Below are 11,439 nucleotides of genomic sequence, written 5' to 3'. Positions count from 1 at the left end.
CCGCCCCACAAGCCGCGCGCTCGCACAGCTCCGCAAAGCCTGTGGCTCCCCTAAGCGGTGCTGGAACCGCTAGCCCGGCATTCTGCCACAACTGTGAAAAATTTCTTCCTAATGTCTAACTTGAATCTACTCTCCACTAATTAGTACCCATTATTCCTAGTTACTCCTACAGGTGCCCTAGTAAATTCTGCATTTCCAATTCTCTATTGTCCTCCCTTGATAAGCTTATAGATGACTATAAGGTCTCCCCTTAGATGTGCTTTGTAAAGACTGAAGAAATCCAGATCCCTCAATCTCCCCTTATAGGGTCTTGCATGGAGGCCACTAATCATATGAGTGGCCTTCTTCTGAACCCTCATCAGATCCTCTGCATCCCTCTTGAAGTGTGGTGCCCAAAACTGGACACAGTACTCCAACTGCAGCCTGACCAATGCCGCGTAGAGGGGGAGCATCACCTCCCTCGATCTGTTGGTCATGCATCTGCGAAAGCACGATAAGGTGCAATTCCCTTTGTTGATGGCTTCCTTACACTGCTGGCTTATGTTCTTCTTGGAGTCAACTATGGCTCCACGATCCCTTTTTGCTGCTGAGCTGCTGAGGAGGTCATCTCTGAACCTATAGGTGTGCTGAGGATTCCTCCTCCCTGGATGGAGTACCTTGCATTTGTCTTTGTTGAACTGCATCCAGTTTTGTTCTGCCCATTGATCCAACCTGTCCAGATCAGCCTGTATCTGCTCCCTGACCTCCAGTGTGTTAACTTTGCCCCATAACTTGGTGTCATCTGTGAACTTGGACAGGGTGCTCTCCACACCCTCATCCAAATTGCTGATGAAGATATTAAATAACACAGGTCTAAGGACCGAACCCTGTAGGACATGACTGCCCACCTCCTTGCAGACTGAAAATGACCCATCTACCACCACTCTCTGGGTGCAGTCCCTAAGCCAATTGGCCACCCACCTGACTGTATAAGCATTCACTCCACAGCCTGCTAGCTTTCTTATGAGAATGGGATGCAAAACTGCATTGAAGGCCTCTTAAAGTCTAAGTAGATGACATCTGCCTCCACTCCAGTGTCAAGGCAGTATGCGACCTGGTCTAAAAGGCTATAAGGTTTGTCAGGCAGGATCTGCCTGTGATGAGCTCATGCTGGTTTCCTTTCAGGATCATTTACCCTGCTGAGCCTTCACAAATGTGCTCCTTAATGATTTTTTCCAGTGTTTTCCCAAGGATTAGGTAAGACTGACTGGCCTAAAGTTACCCAGCTGATCCCTTCTCCCCTTTGTAAAATTGGACACCATGTTGTCCCTTTTGCAGTCCTCAGGACCATGAGTCCTCAAACAGTCATGCCAGTGGCTTAGCTATGACACTTGCCAATTCCTTCAGCACCTATGGATGGAATTTACTCAGGCCTGCTGACTTGTACCCATTCAGCACCTCCAAGTGCTCCTTAACTAAGTCAGCACTAACCATTGGCAGTCTAGTGCATCCTGGACAGCTATCTATGTTCAAGATGGGGGAATTGCCTTGGCCAGTACTTAGGAATACTGAAGCGGAGAACTCATTGAAGAGCTTCGCTATTTTCCCTGTCAGCCATGCACTGTCCTGATTTGTTCTGCAGGAGCCCTATGTTACTCTGTGCCTTCCTTTTGCTCACTATGTATCTGTAGAAGGAATTTTTATTGTCCTTAATTGTCATAGCCAGCCTAAGCTCCAGTCCTGCCTTGGCCTGCTTAACTAGTTCTCTGCAATAGTGTGCCAGGGAAGTATATTCCTTTTTGGTGGCTGCTCCCTGCTTATAAATCTCTTTCTTTGCCCCCAGTCATTTCTGGAGTTCCCTGTTCAGCCAAGCAGGCTTTTTTGTCCCCTTGCTCACTTTCCTGCATAATGGAATAGTCTCCTTTTGTGCCCCAAGGATCACTCCCTTGAGAAAGCACCAACTCTCCTGGATCCCCATTTGTTCGATGTTCTTGAGTTCAGCCACCTCACTAAGTAGCCTTCTAAGTTTACTAACATTGACCCTTCTGAAATCTAACACTTTAGCCTCACTGGTTATTTTTCCCACCCTTGCTGGCTTGTGAATTTGACCAAGTGATGGTCACTATCTCCCAGGTTACTGTGTACTCGCAGGTTACCCACGAGATCATCCCCTGTTGCTAAGACCAAGTCTAGCAAGGCATTACCCATGGTGGGACTGGACAGCTCCTGGGTTAGGTGGAGGGTCCTGCACACAGGTTAAGAACCTGAGTGTTTTGTTTTGGATGTCTACTCCTCTCAGCAGATGTCCGGGTAACTTAGGTCCTCCATGACCACTGCCTCTCTCCCCTTAATGGCCACTGAGAGCTGCCTGGAAAACACCAGGTCTAGCTCATCATCCTGATGAGGAGGTATGTAGTAGACTCCCACTACCAAGTCCTTTTCCCCTGGGCCCCCCTGTATCCTGACCCACAATACCTCAGTATCCCCCTCCTCTACTTCCGCCTTGATGATGGAAGATGTGTATTGATCCCTGACATAGACAGCTACACCCTCACCTTTTTTCCCTATTCTGTCTCATCTATACAGACCGTACTGCTCAATGCCTACCACCCATTTGTGAGTAGAATCCCACCATTAAGCTGACTAGGTCATACTGAGTGCTAGCAAGTAAGAGTGTGAGCTCCTCCTGCTTATTTCCCATACTCCTGCCATTTGTGTAAAGACATGTTAGCTCCCCAATAGATGCTCTTGGTTCCCCTTTGCCTCATCATAGAATCATAGAAGTAGGGGCGGAAGGGACCTTGCGGATCTTCAAGTCTGATCCCCCGCCTGGGCAGGAGAGAAAAAGGTAGGCATCAAGCTTCTTCTTAAAGATCCCCAGGGTAGGAGCCAGCACCACTTCCCTTGGAAGTTGTTTCCAGATCCTAACTGCCCTAACTGTGAAGTAGTTCTTGCGGATGTCTAATCTAAACCTACTCTCCAATAATTTGTGTCCATTATTCCTTGTTATGCCAGAGGACGCAAGGGGAAACAGTGTCTCCCCCAACCCCTTCTAGTCCCCCCTAGTGAGCTTATAGACAGTCACCAGGTCCCCCCTCAGCCTTCTCTTGTGAAGGCTGAACAGGTTCAGGTCCCGCAGTCTTTCAATGTAGGGTCTGCCCTGCTGCCCCCAATCATGCAAGTGGCCTCCTCTGGACCCTTTCAATGTTGTCCACATCCCTCCTGAAATGGGGCGCACAGAACTGGATGCAGTACTCCAGCTGTGGCCTGACCAGCATCACATAGAGGGGAAGGATCACCTCACTGGCCCTAACTGAGATGCACCTGTGGATGCACGACAAGGTTGGGTTAGCCCTGCCAACTGTGACCTCGCATTGTCAGCTCATGTTCATCTTGGAGTCAATAATGACTCCAAGATCCCTTTCTGCCTCCATGCTCTCAAGAAGGGAGTTTCCCATCTATAAGTGTGCTGCTGGTTTCTACTGCCTAAGTGCAGCACCCTGTACTTGTCAGTATTGAAACGCATCCTGTTTATGTCAGCCCACTCCTGTAACCTATCCAGATCTTGCTGCAATCTTTCCCTCCCTACCAGCATAGCCTTGATGTCTAGTGTGCCCCTTAGTGCTTACCTGGTTTGGTCTAGTGCCTTATCTGTAGCTGACCAACCCTGGGTTCTCCTGAATCACTGGTTCCCCATCCCCCATTGAACCTAGTTTAAAGCTCTTCAGAGGAGATCAGCCAACCTGTGGGAGAACGGATGCTTACCTCTTGGAGGGAGATGAAGATCATCCCATCCCAGGAAGCCCCCTCCCTGGAAGTGCTGATTGTGGCTGTAGAATCCAAAGAAGCCCGCATGAAGACACCATCTCTGGAGCCACTTGTTGATTACCCTGATGCAGGCATCCTGGTGCCACCAGCTGCTGCCAACTATAAGGGTGGAAGAGAATAACACCTGTGTCCCCGTATTCCTAAGCCCAGCCCCCAGCTCATGACAGTCCTTCGTAATGTAGTCTGGACTACTCCCAGCCACATCATTCATGCCAACATGGACAAGGGCCATGGGCTGGAGGGCTGGATGAGATCAGGAATCCTTTCGGTGATGTCGCTTAGGAGCCAGGGGGCAGCAGAGGTTGCTTGGGTTAGCCACCTAGCGTGAGGACAGATGGACGGAACCTGAAGGGTCTGGCCTGTGCTAAAAGAGCTCTCGATGCTAAAGCCAGGGCACGGGGAACTAGTAGTGCTGCAGAGTGAGGCCCAGCACCCAGAAGTCACCAGGGGTAGTGCACTAGCTGAGAGGAGCTGAGCCCTCAGTGCCCAGAGCAGGGCATAGGGTGGGGAGGAGCCCAGCAGATCAGGAGATGCCTGGAGAGAAGCTCCAGCACAGGAGACCTCATTGAGCTGTGCCCTGACCACCACCACCTGAGCACGTTATCCTTGGGTCTCAGAGGGGAAAGACATTTGGGGCAGGCAAACCCTGAGAAAGGGCTGGGTGAGCAGCCCCCTGCCCAGTCAAGGCCCTAAGGGAAGGGGTCCCTGGTGCTTCTTGGACACCCCCCCCAGGGACCCCATTGCAAGAAGAACTATCTCTTGCCACGGGTGACATCTAAGGAAATAGATGTTATTAAGATTGTTTGTGTTTGCACCTTATATTTTGTGATTGAAATGTTGTATTGTGATGTTGTAAATAGTGTTATCTAAGGTTTGACCTTGGTTATTACTTAATGTTCACTGTGTAAATATATGTATATGATATTAGTTTTATGTTTATGTATATTATAACTCAATAAATTGTATATAGTTAAGAACTTTGGGCTTGGCCTCACTCTCCAGAGAAAAGAGGGATCTGCTTGAAATTCTGGCATCCCTCTCACAGCACCCCCCACCTGCCTACCCATTCCATCCTATCAAGAATAGGGCACACCCCTGGGTGTACTTGGGTTACACTTATTTTCTATGATTCTACGATGCACCCCTGTGGCTGGGACCTTGTCAGCTGACAGGACTCTTAGTTGCTGGGGAGACCCTGATATACCGTCAAATTAAAGTTGGATACCAACCAACTATAATGTTAGTTCACATTTTTTAGGTCTAACTGTATAGCTGTTTGGAACTTTTTATGGTGTGATAGGTACTTTTCATGTGTAGCTGGTTTCAGTTAATTGCATTGCTAATTACACAATACATGTAACAGTTAGAGGTGGACCTAGTCATATTGTGTTTTTGATTATTCTTTGTCTCCAACTTATTTTTCAGTGTTTATTGCTGCTTTTATTTTATTGAACATAAATAATACTTCTGTAATTCCATAACATTTTTTTATGCCCGTTCTCCTTTTAAAATTCGACTTTTAACTTTCCTTCTTTTAACTTTACTTCAGGAGATTTGGAGGAAACTATCTCTCTACTGATAGACTGTGCTCTGCATATCTTCCCTTGCTTCTGATGAAGTGCTGTCTTATTCGCAAACCTTTATGCATTTCTGATTCAGTTAGTCTATAAGTACATCTCTACTCTGCCTTATTACAGGCCAGGTTTTGACTGGTCTTTGTATGGGGGGATAAAAGGTTCTTCCTAAAGAGTTACAGATAGACACTCACGAGAAGATGAAAGCAAACTTCATATAAAACAAGGCTATGACACCAAATGTTTGTATGTTAAGATTGTGTATGTAGATGTATCCTATCCCATATGGAGGTGTCAGTGACTGAAAGAGTACATGTTAATCCTACAGAACTGTGCAATGCCAACATATCTTTTGTGCATTTTTAAAAATGTAATTACTCCACAGCTTACTGACTTGGGGTGGGAGTAAGTTCCTGTTCTCTATAAATTTGATGAATAGCCTACTTGCCTCAGCCTATGTATTATTTCTAATGACTTGAAACAATGCCGCGTACAGAAATGATTTCATTGAAACTCCCTTCCGCCCAAAAACCTCTTGCCAATTTTCCAATATATCATTAATCACAACATCGTGCTTTGGATTTCTGAGCTGTTTCTTTCCAAGTTGTAGCAATCTAATTTTTTGGGCACAATCTGAGGAAATTAAATCTAAGGGACACTAAATGTCTTGTATACTTTTAGTTTATTCAAATAAATTTACTGGGTTGGTTTGACATGACCTGTTGCTTGTGAATACACACTATGTTGTTTGTGAATCCACACTACTTTTATTTCTCATTAATGAGTTGCCTTCAAATGCTAACTGTAATGTCCCTATTTACTGCCTACATTAACAGGGATGCAGTATATAACCAGAAAATTTGGTTGACTATTTACTCTGAATGCTTTTTCACCCCTTCTCTTTGTGAAAACCAGAATGACACTGCATTATTTGGTCTTTTGAAATCTGATCTCTTTTACCATATCAGGTCTATTGTTTTTCTTTTTCCAGTGCCCTGTATTTTACAACCCCCTCTATTGTGCACACACCTGCTAAAACTTCTTCATCCTTGTTACTAGGTCATCCATCACAGCTGCCAACTATCCCACCTTCTTTGGCAGCCAGCCTCTTTCCTTTCCTACTATTATTAGATTTCTCTCTCTCTCTCAGCTGCCAGACACTCTCCATCTTAATTTACTCAGTAAAAGGAAAATATTATGGCCTAGATTATTTCCCTATCAACTAAACTATCTTACAGGGAAGTGGTTTTCAAACTTTGTGAAGCTGTGGAACCCCCGTAAATTTTTTTATGCCATGGAACCCACTCCCAAATGCAAAAAACTGGTGAAATATTTATTTATATATGAATATATGTTTTTATATGTATGTGTATACACACAAACACACACACTGAACTCATTTCTATTAGTAAGCAGTGGGTATACTTGCTTTCTATCAGATAGGTATTGAAAATTTGGGATGATACATGATAAGTGTAGATACAGGACTGGTGCTTAGTCTTATCTGTTCTGATACTTGCTCTTTGTAGCAATGCATGTTGAGAAGTCAGAAAAACACAAATAGGTCGTGGCAAAGAGTGTGAGATGTTTCACTGCTTGATTTGCAATTTCAGGATATTGATCCAAAAGCTGTATCCATAAATTTAGCAGCCTTAGTTTGAAGAATTGATTTCAGATTAGAATCTATTGAGATGTCAATCAGCTGTTCCTGTTCTTTTTCAACAGTTTATGTGCGGTGATGGACATAGGTTCACTGAATAGATTGCACAGTCAAGGAAGAGAGTCATTTACTTCTGGAAAATATTCCCTAAGAGTTTTTCTTAAATCATATTGGTGTTGAACTATACCTGGTGTTTTAGCCATTGGTGGCTAAAAATCATAAAGAGATTGAAACCAATGTTTTTCTTTATATAGTGGGTCCAAAAGTTGAGCTTCAGAAACAAAGACTTAATTTTGTCTCGACATTCAAAATATTTATGTTTGGATCCTGCATATACAAGTTCACCAAGTTTAATCTTAAAAAGATGTCTGTGAAGTACGCTAATTTTTGTATCCAAAAGAACCCATGAATTCTGGATGAGAGATCCAAAGGTCAGTTAAAAAGAGATACATCTCTTCTTGCAATTCATAAATATGAAGAAGCACTTTGCCAAGGGGTAGCCAACAAACTTGAGGGTATATCAAACAACTGGTGTGTATGCTGCCCATGTCTTCACACAAAACAGCAAATGGGTGTCAAGAAGCCTGGCTTCAATGTCATTTATAATCTTCACTGCCTCATCAAGCACAATTTAAAGCTCTCCTGGCATGTGTTTAATAGTAAGAGCATGTCAATGAAGACTGCAATATCTGCTTTTCACATTAGAGGCAACATTTTTAATGCATGCTACCACTCCCCTGACTTTTCCTGTCATGGCTTTTGCACCCGCAATACAAATGTGTACAAAGATCCCAGTTAATCATATTTGTTTGCATAAAGGAATTAAGGATATTGAATATATACTTGCCTTTTGGACTTATGTTACCTGGGTGGCACAGGAGTAGTTCCTCATATACAATATTAAAAAATCTAGTGCATAATTACAAGTAATATAGCCAATTGTGCTATCTCAGTAGATTCATCACGTTGAAAAATAAAAATCTTGAGGACTATTTTTATATGACTCACTACTTCTGCTTCACAATGATCAGACATGTCGTAGATGCAGTGAGAAACTGTATTGTCTGCGAGAGGAATACTATCAATGATCTTGATTTTTTGCCCACCATGCAAGTAAGAATTTCAAAGGTGCATGGCTTCACTATATTTTCAGCAATTGTATGCACTTCATTCACCTGAGCAACTCAGTAACTCAATATGATGTTTCAAGTGCATTTCTGTTGTCTTCAAAAAAAGTGGTGCAATGCAATGGTTCAAGGATCCTGGTTTTCTCTGATAAAAAAAATAATCCCAAATTTTTGGATTAAAAAAGTAACTCCAAATCCAAATTTTTTCCCGATTAAAATGAAACACCACTAACATACACGTGTGCGCACACACACACATATTTATCATGGAAAAATGTGGATTTGGGGTAACTTTTTTTTAACATGACAATTGGGATTTTTTTTTATCAGAGAAAACCAGGATCCCTGACAATGATCTCTTTTTTAAATTTGTCATGTTCCATTTTAAAATAATCACCATCAATGTCTTTTAATTGCTGGTGTTTTGTCACCTTTGTAACTTTTCTGGGTTCAGGTTGCTGTTGGACAAACCTTTTTCACACTCAACATATTTTCCATCCTGCTCATTTTTATCACCACTCCAAGGAAAACCATAGTTAATGTAGCTTGCCTTGTACTTACATTTTTTTTGATTAACCATCCACTGCATGAAAAGCTTGTGATTGATCTGATACTTTCACATAGATAACAAAAAAAGCACTGGTATTTTTTTCCTATTGTGTTGAAACCTGGCATTTTTCCTGACTACTTTTCTTAACACTGCCTCTTTTCAACCACCAATCCATAACTTTTCTTGGTAACTCAAAAATATAAAATATTAAGAGACAGTTCAGCACAACCCCTGCTTTGACATGAAGACACTTGTCGACTGACTGATTGAAATATGACAATGCACAGATATAATAATCGTATGGGAACACTGGGCCTACATTGCTACCATATTTCAATCTTGTGCCTAGATTTGTAAAATGTCCATCAAAGCAAAGCCGGCAACTTTTATATCATACGGTCATCCTACAAATAAAACATATGGCATGTATTGGCTCAGCAGAGAGGGTTAGGGAGACTGAGTTCATGCTTTTTGTCAGTAGAGTAACCAAAGTGAAACCTGCAAGATCACAACATTTCTAAAATAGTTAAGCATAGGTATTTTTTGTAAAAAATCTGTCCACCATTACTAAGTTTTTTCCACAGAACCCCTAGCGACTGATTGCAGAATCCCAAGGTTCTGTGGAACTGAGTTTGAAAACTGCTGTTATAGGAAATCTTCACACATTCACTTACCAGGGTTTCTAATGTATTATTCCAAAATCTTTTCACATTCCCTGACTGGATTTTTCAATGTAATGTGCTGCCCCTGCTGCTGCTGGTAGTGATAAAACAAAGGGGAACTATTGTCTTTGTGGAGTGACACACCCTGCATATCTTGATCATCATATCCATGCTGGCAAAATTAATTGATCATTACAGAAGAGTACAAATGCATTCTCATACCAGGTTTGTCAACACTCAGGTTAACAAATACTACATAGAAGTTGAGAAGTCTGTCTGACAAATGTGTGATTCCTTGCTAGGGCACACAGTGGACCATCAAACAAGAAGTTTTGATGCTGCATCCTGTATGGCAACCATGGTTTCTAACTCACAAAACTTATCCAATGGCAAGGTTTTGCAGTCAAGCTTTCTTTCCAACAGCCTTGCTACATCTAGAGCAAAATGCCCCTGAATACCTGGGCCCAAGAAACTAACTACTGACACTGTACCAGCCTATATTAGATGCATAAAACAAAATGGGGCACACTTGGAAGATGACTGAAGTGTAGAAGGAATCACAACCAAGAAATACTTGTGACTGACCAATTTTGTCACTTCCAAGTCATGCAGAAGAACAAAACCCTGTTAGATGCTGAATTGGAAAACATCAGAAGGGAAATTATTGAAGCAAATCTAGTGAAAAGTTTTCCAGATGTCTTCTGAGTTGAAACACAAGATGATTGCAGTTGATTGCAAAGAATATGAAGAGTGGAAGATGAAAGTGGAAGAAATTTTCACATCTCATACTATTTACAAGGGAATCACTCTGAGAAATATGTCTCCTAGTTCACATGTTACATGCTGGAAGAGGTAAATGGTAAAGCCTATGGATTATGTCCTGACAAAACAGTGTTCTGAAGGAGAATTTGAAGCATTTAACTTTCAAGGGGATATAGGCGCTTGAATGCATTTTACTCTAGAGTGTTCAAGTTCAGGAAGTCTATTACTTCATTTACTTTTGTAGCCTAGAACTATTCTATCCTTCAGCATGAGTGACAAAAAACAGGGAGAAGGAGGAAGACCCACCTACCTGTAGTATTCACTAATTTTCAGGGGCTCAAATCGGGATGGAAAAGAATTGTACATATGTATCTAAATCTATTTACTTGCCTAATACATGAAGCAGACTCAGACCTGAAGGGTCTAAGTTAGTAGGTTTTACAACTCTAAGTTACACAAGAGATGGTAGGCAAGCTCAATCAAAGGACCCTGGATGGAAAGTAAAATAATAAAAAGAAGATCTTATAGAAGAAAAAGGAAGTGCGTCTTAACTATATACAGTACTCCAAAAATGCCAAGATTGCCAGTAGGAGAATCAGAAAATACCATCACAGGAGGCATGATGGAACCATTTACTGGATTAAGAATGAAGAATTAAATCCTATGAAGCTTTTCACCATGGATAAGCCAATTATTTCTGAGAAGAGTATTGCTGAAATTTCAGCAAAGCTGAAAAACTGGGAAACCCCAGAACTACTGATGAGACTGTCTAAAGTGCATGCACAGCACATTGCTAGGAAGAGTCCTACGCACAATACCCAATATTTTTTCTGTACTTAAAATCAATCTGCAGATGGTCCCAGAGAAAGCTGTTCTAGGCATGTCTGTGGTTTTATTTTCTTCTGGCAGCTTCAAGGGACCAGGCAAGAACAGGATGTAAATTTTCAGCATACACTTAAGGACAGCTTTGCCCTCTTTTCCCTGGTGAATCTGAGGTATTCATCAGACCAAGAATAATGAGGTGATTTCAAACTCAATAACATGATGCCATACATATTGCCAAGATCTAATGACATTATGCATTTAGGAAGCTGCAGCATGTTGCATCTGTGCGTGATGTGAATCAGCATAGACATCCTTGTTCACTTCTTCCTGCAGTTTCTTCCTAGTGATGAGTAGCAGATAAAGCCTAAGTCCTCCAGGTATCATAGCCCTGGTTTCCTAGATAGCATTGACAGTTTATATGCTACCAGGCACTGGGGATAGAGGAACCTTGGTACAAGATAGTGTAAACCCT

This window comes from Crocodylus porosus, unplaced genomic scaffold (genome assembly GCF_001723895.1).
Source record: "Crocodylus porosus isolate Cpor-Errol unplaced genomic scaffold, CroPor_comp1, whole genome shotgun sequence".
Lineage (NCBI taxonomy): Eukaryota > Metazoa > Chordata > Crocodylia > Crocodylidae > Crocodylus > Crocodylus porosus.
This window is presented reverse-complemented; position numbering follows the sequence as displayed.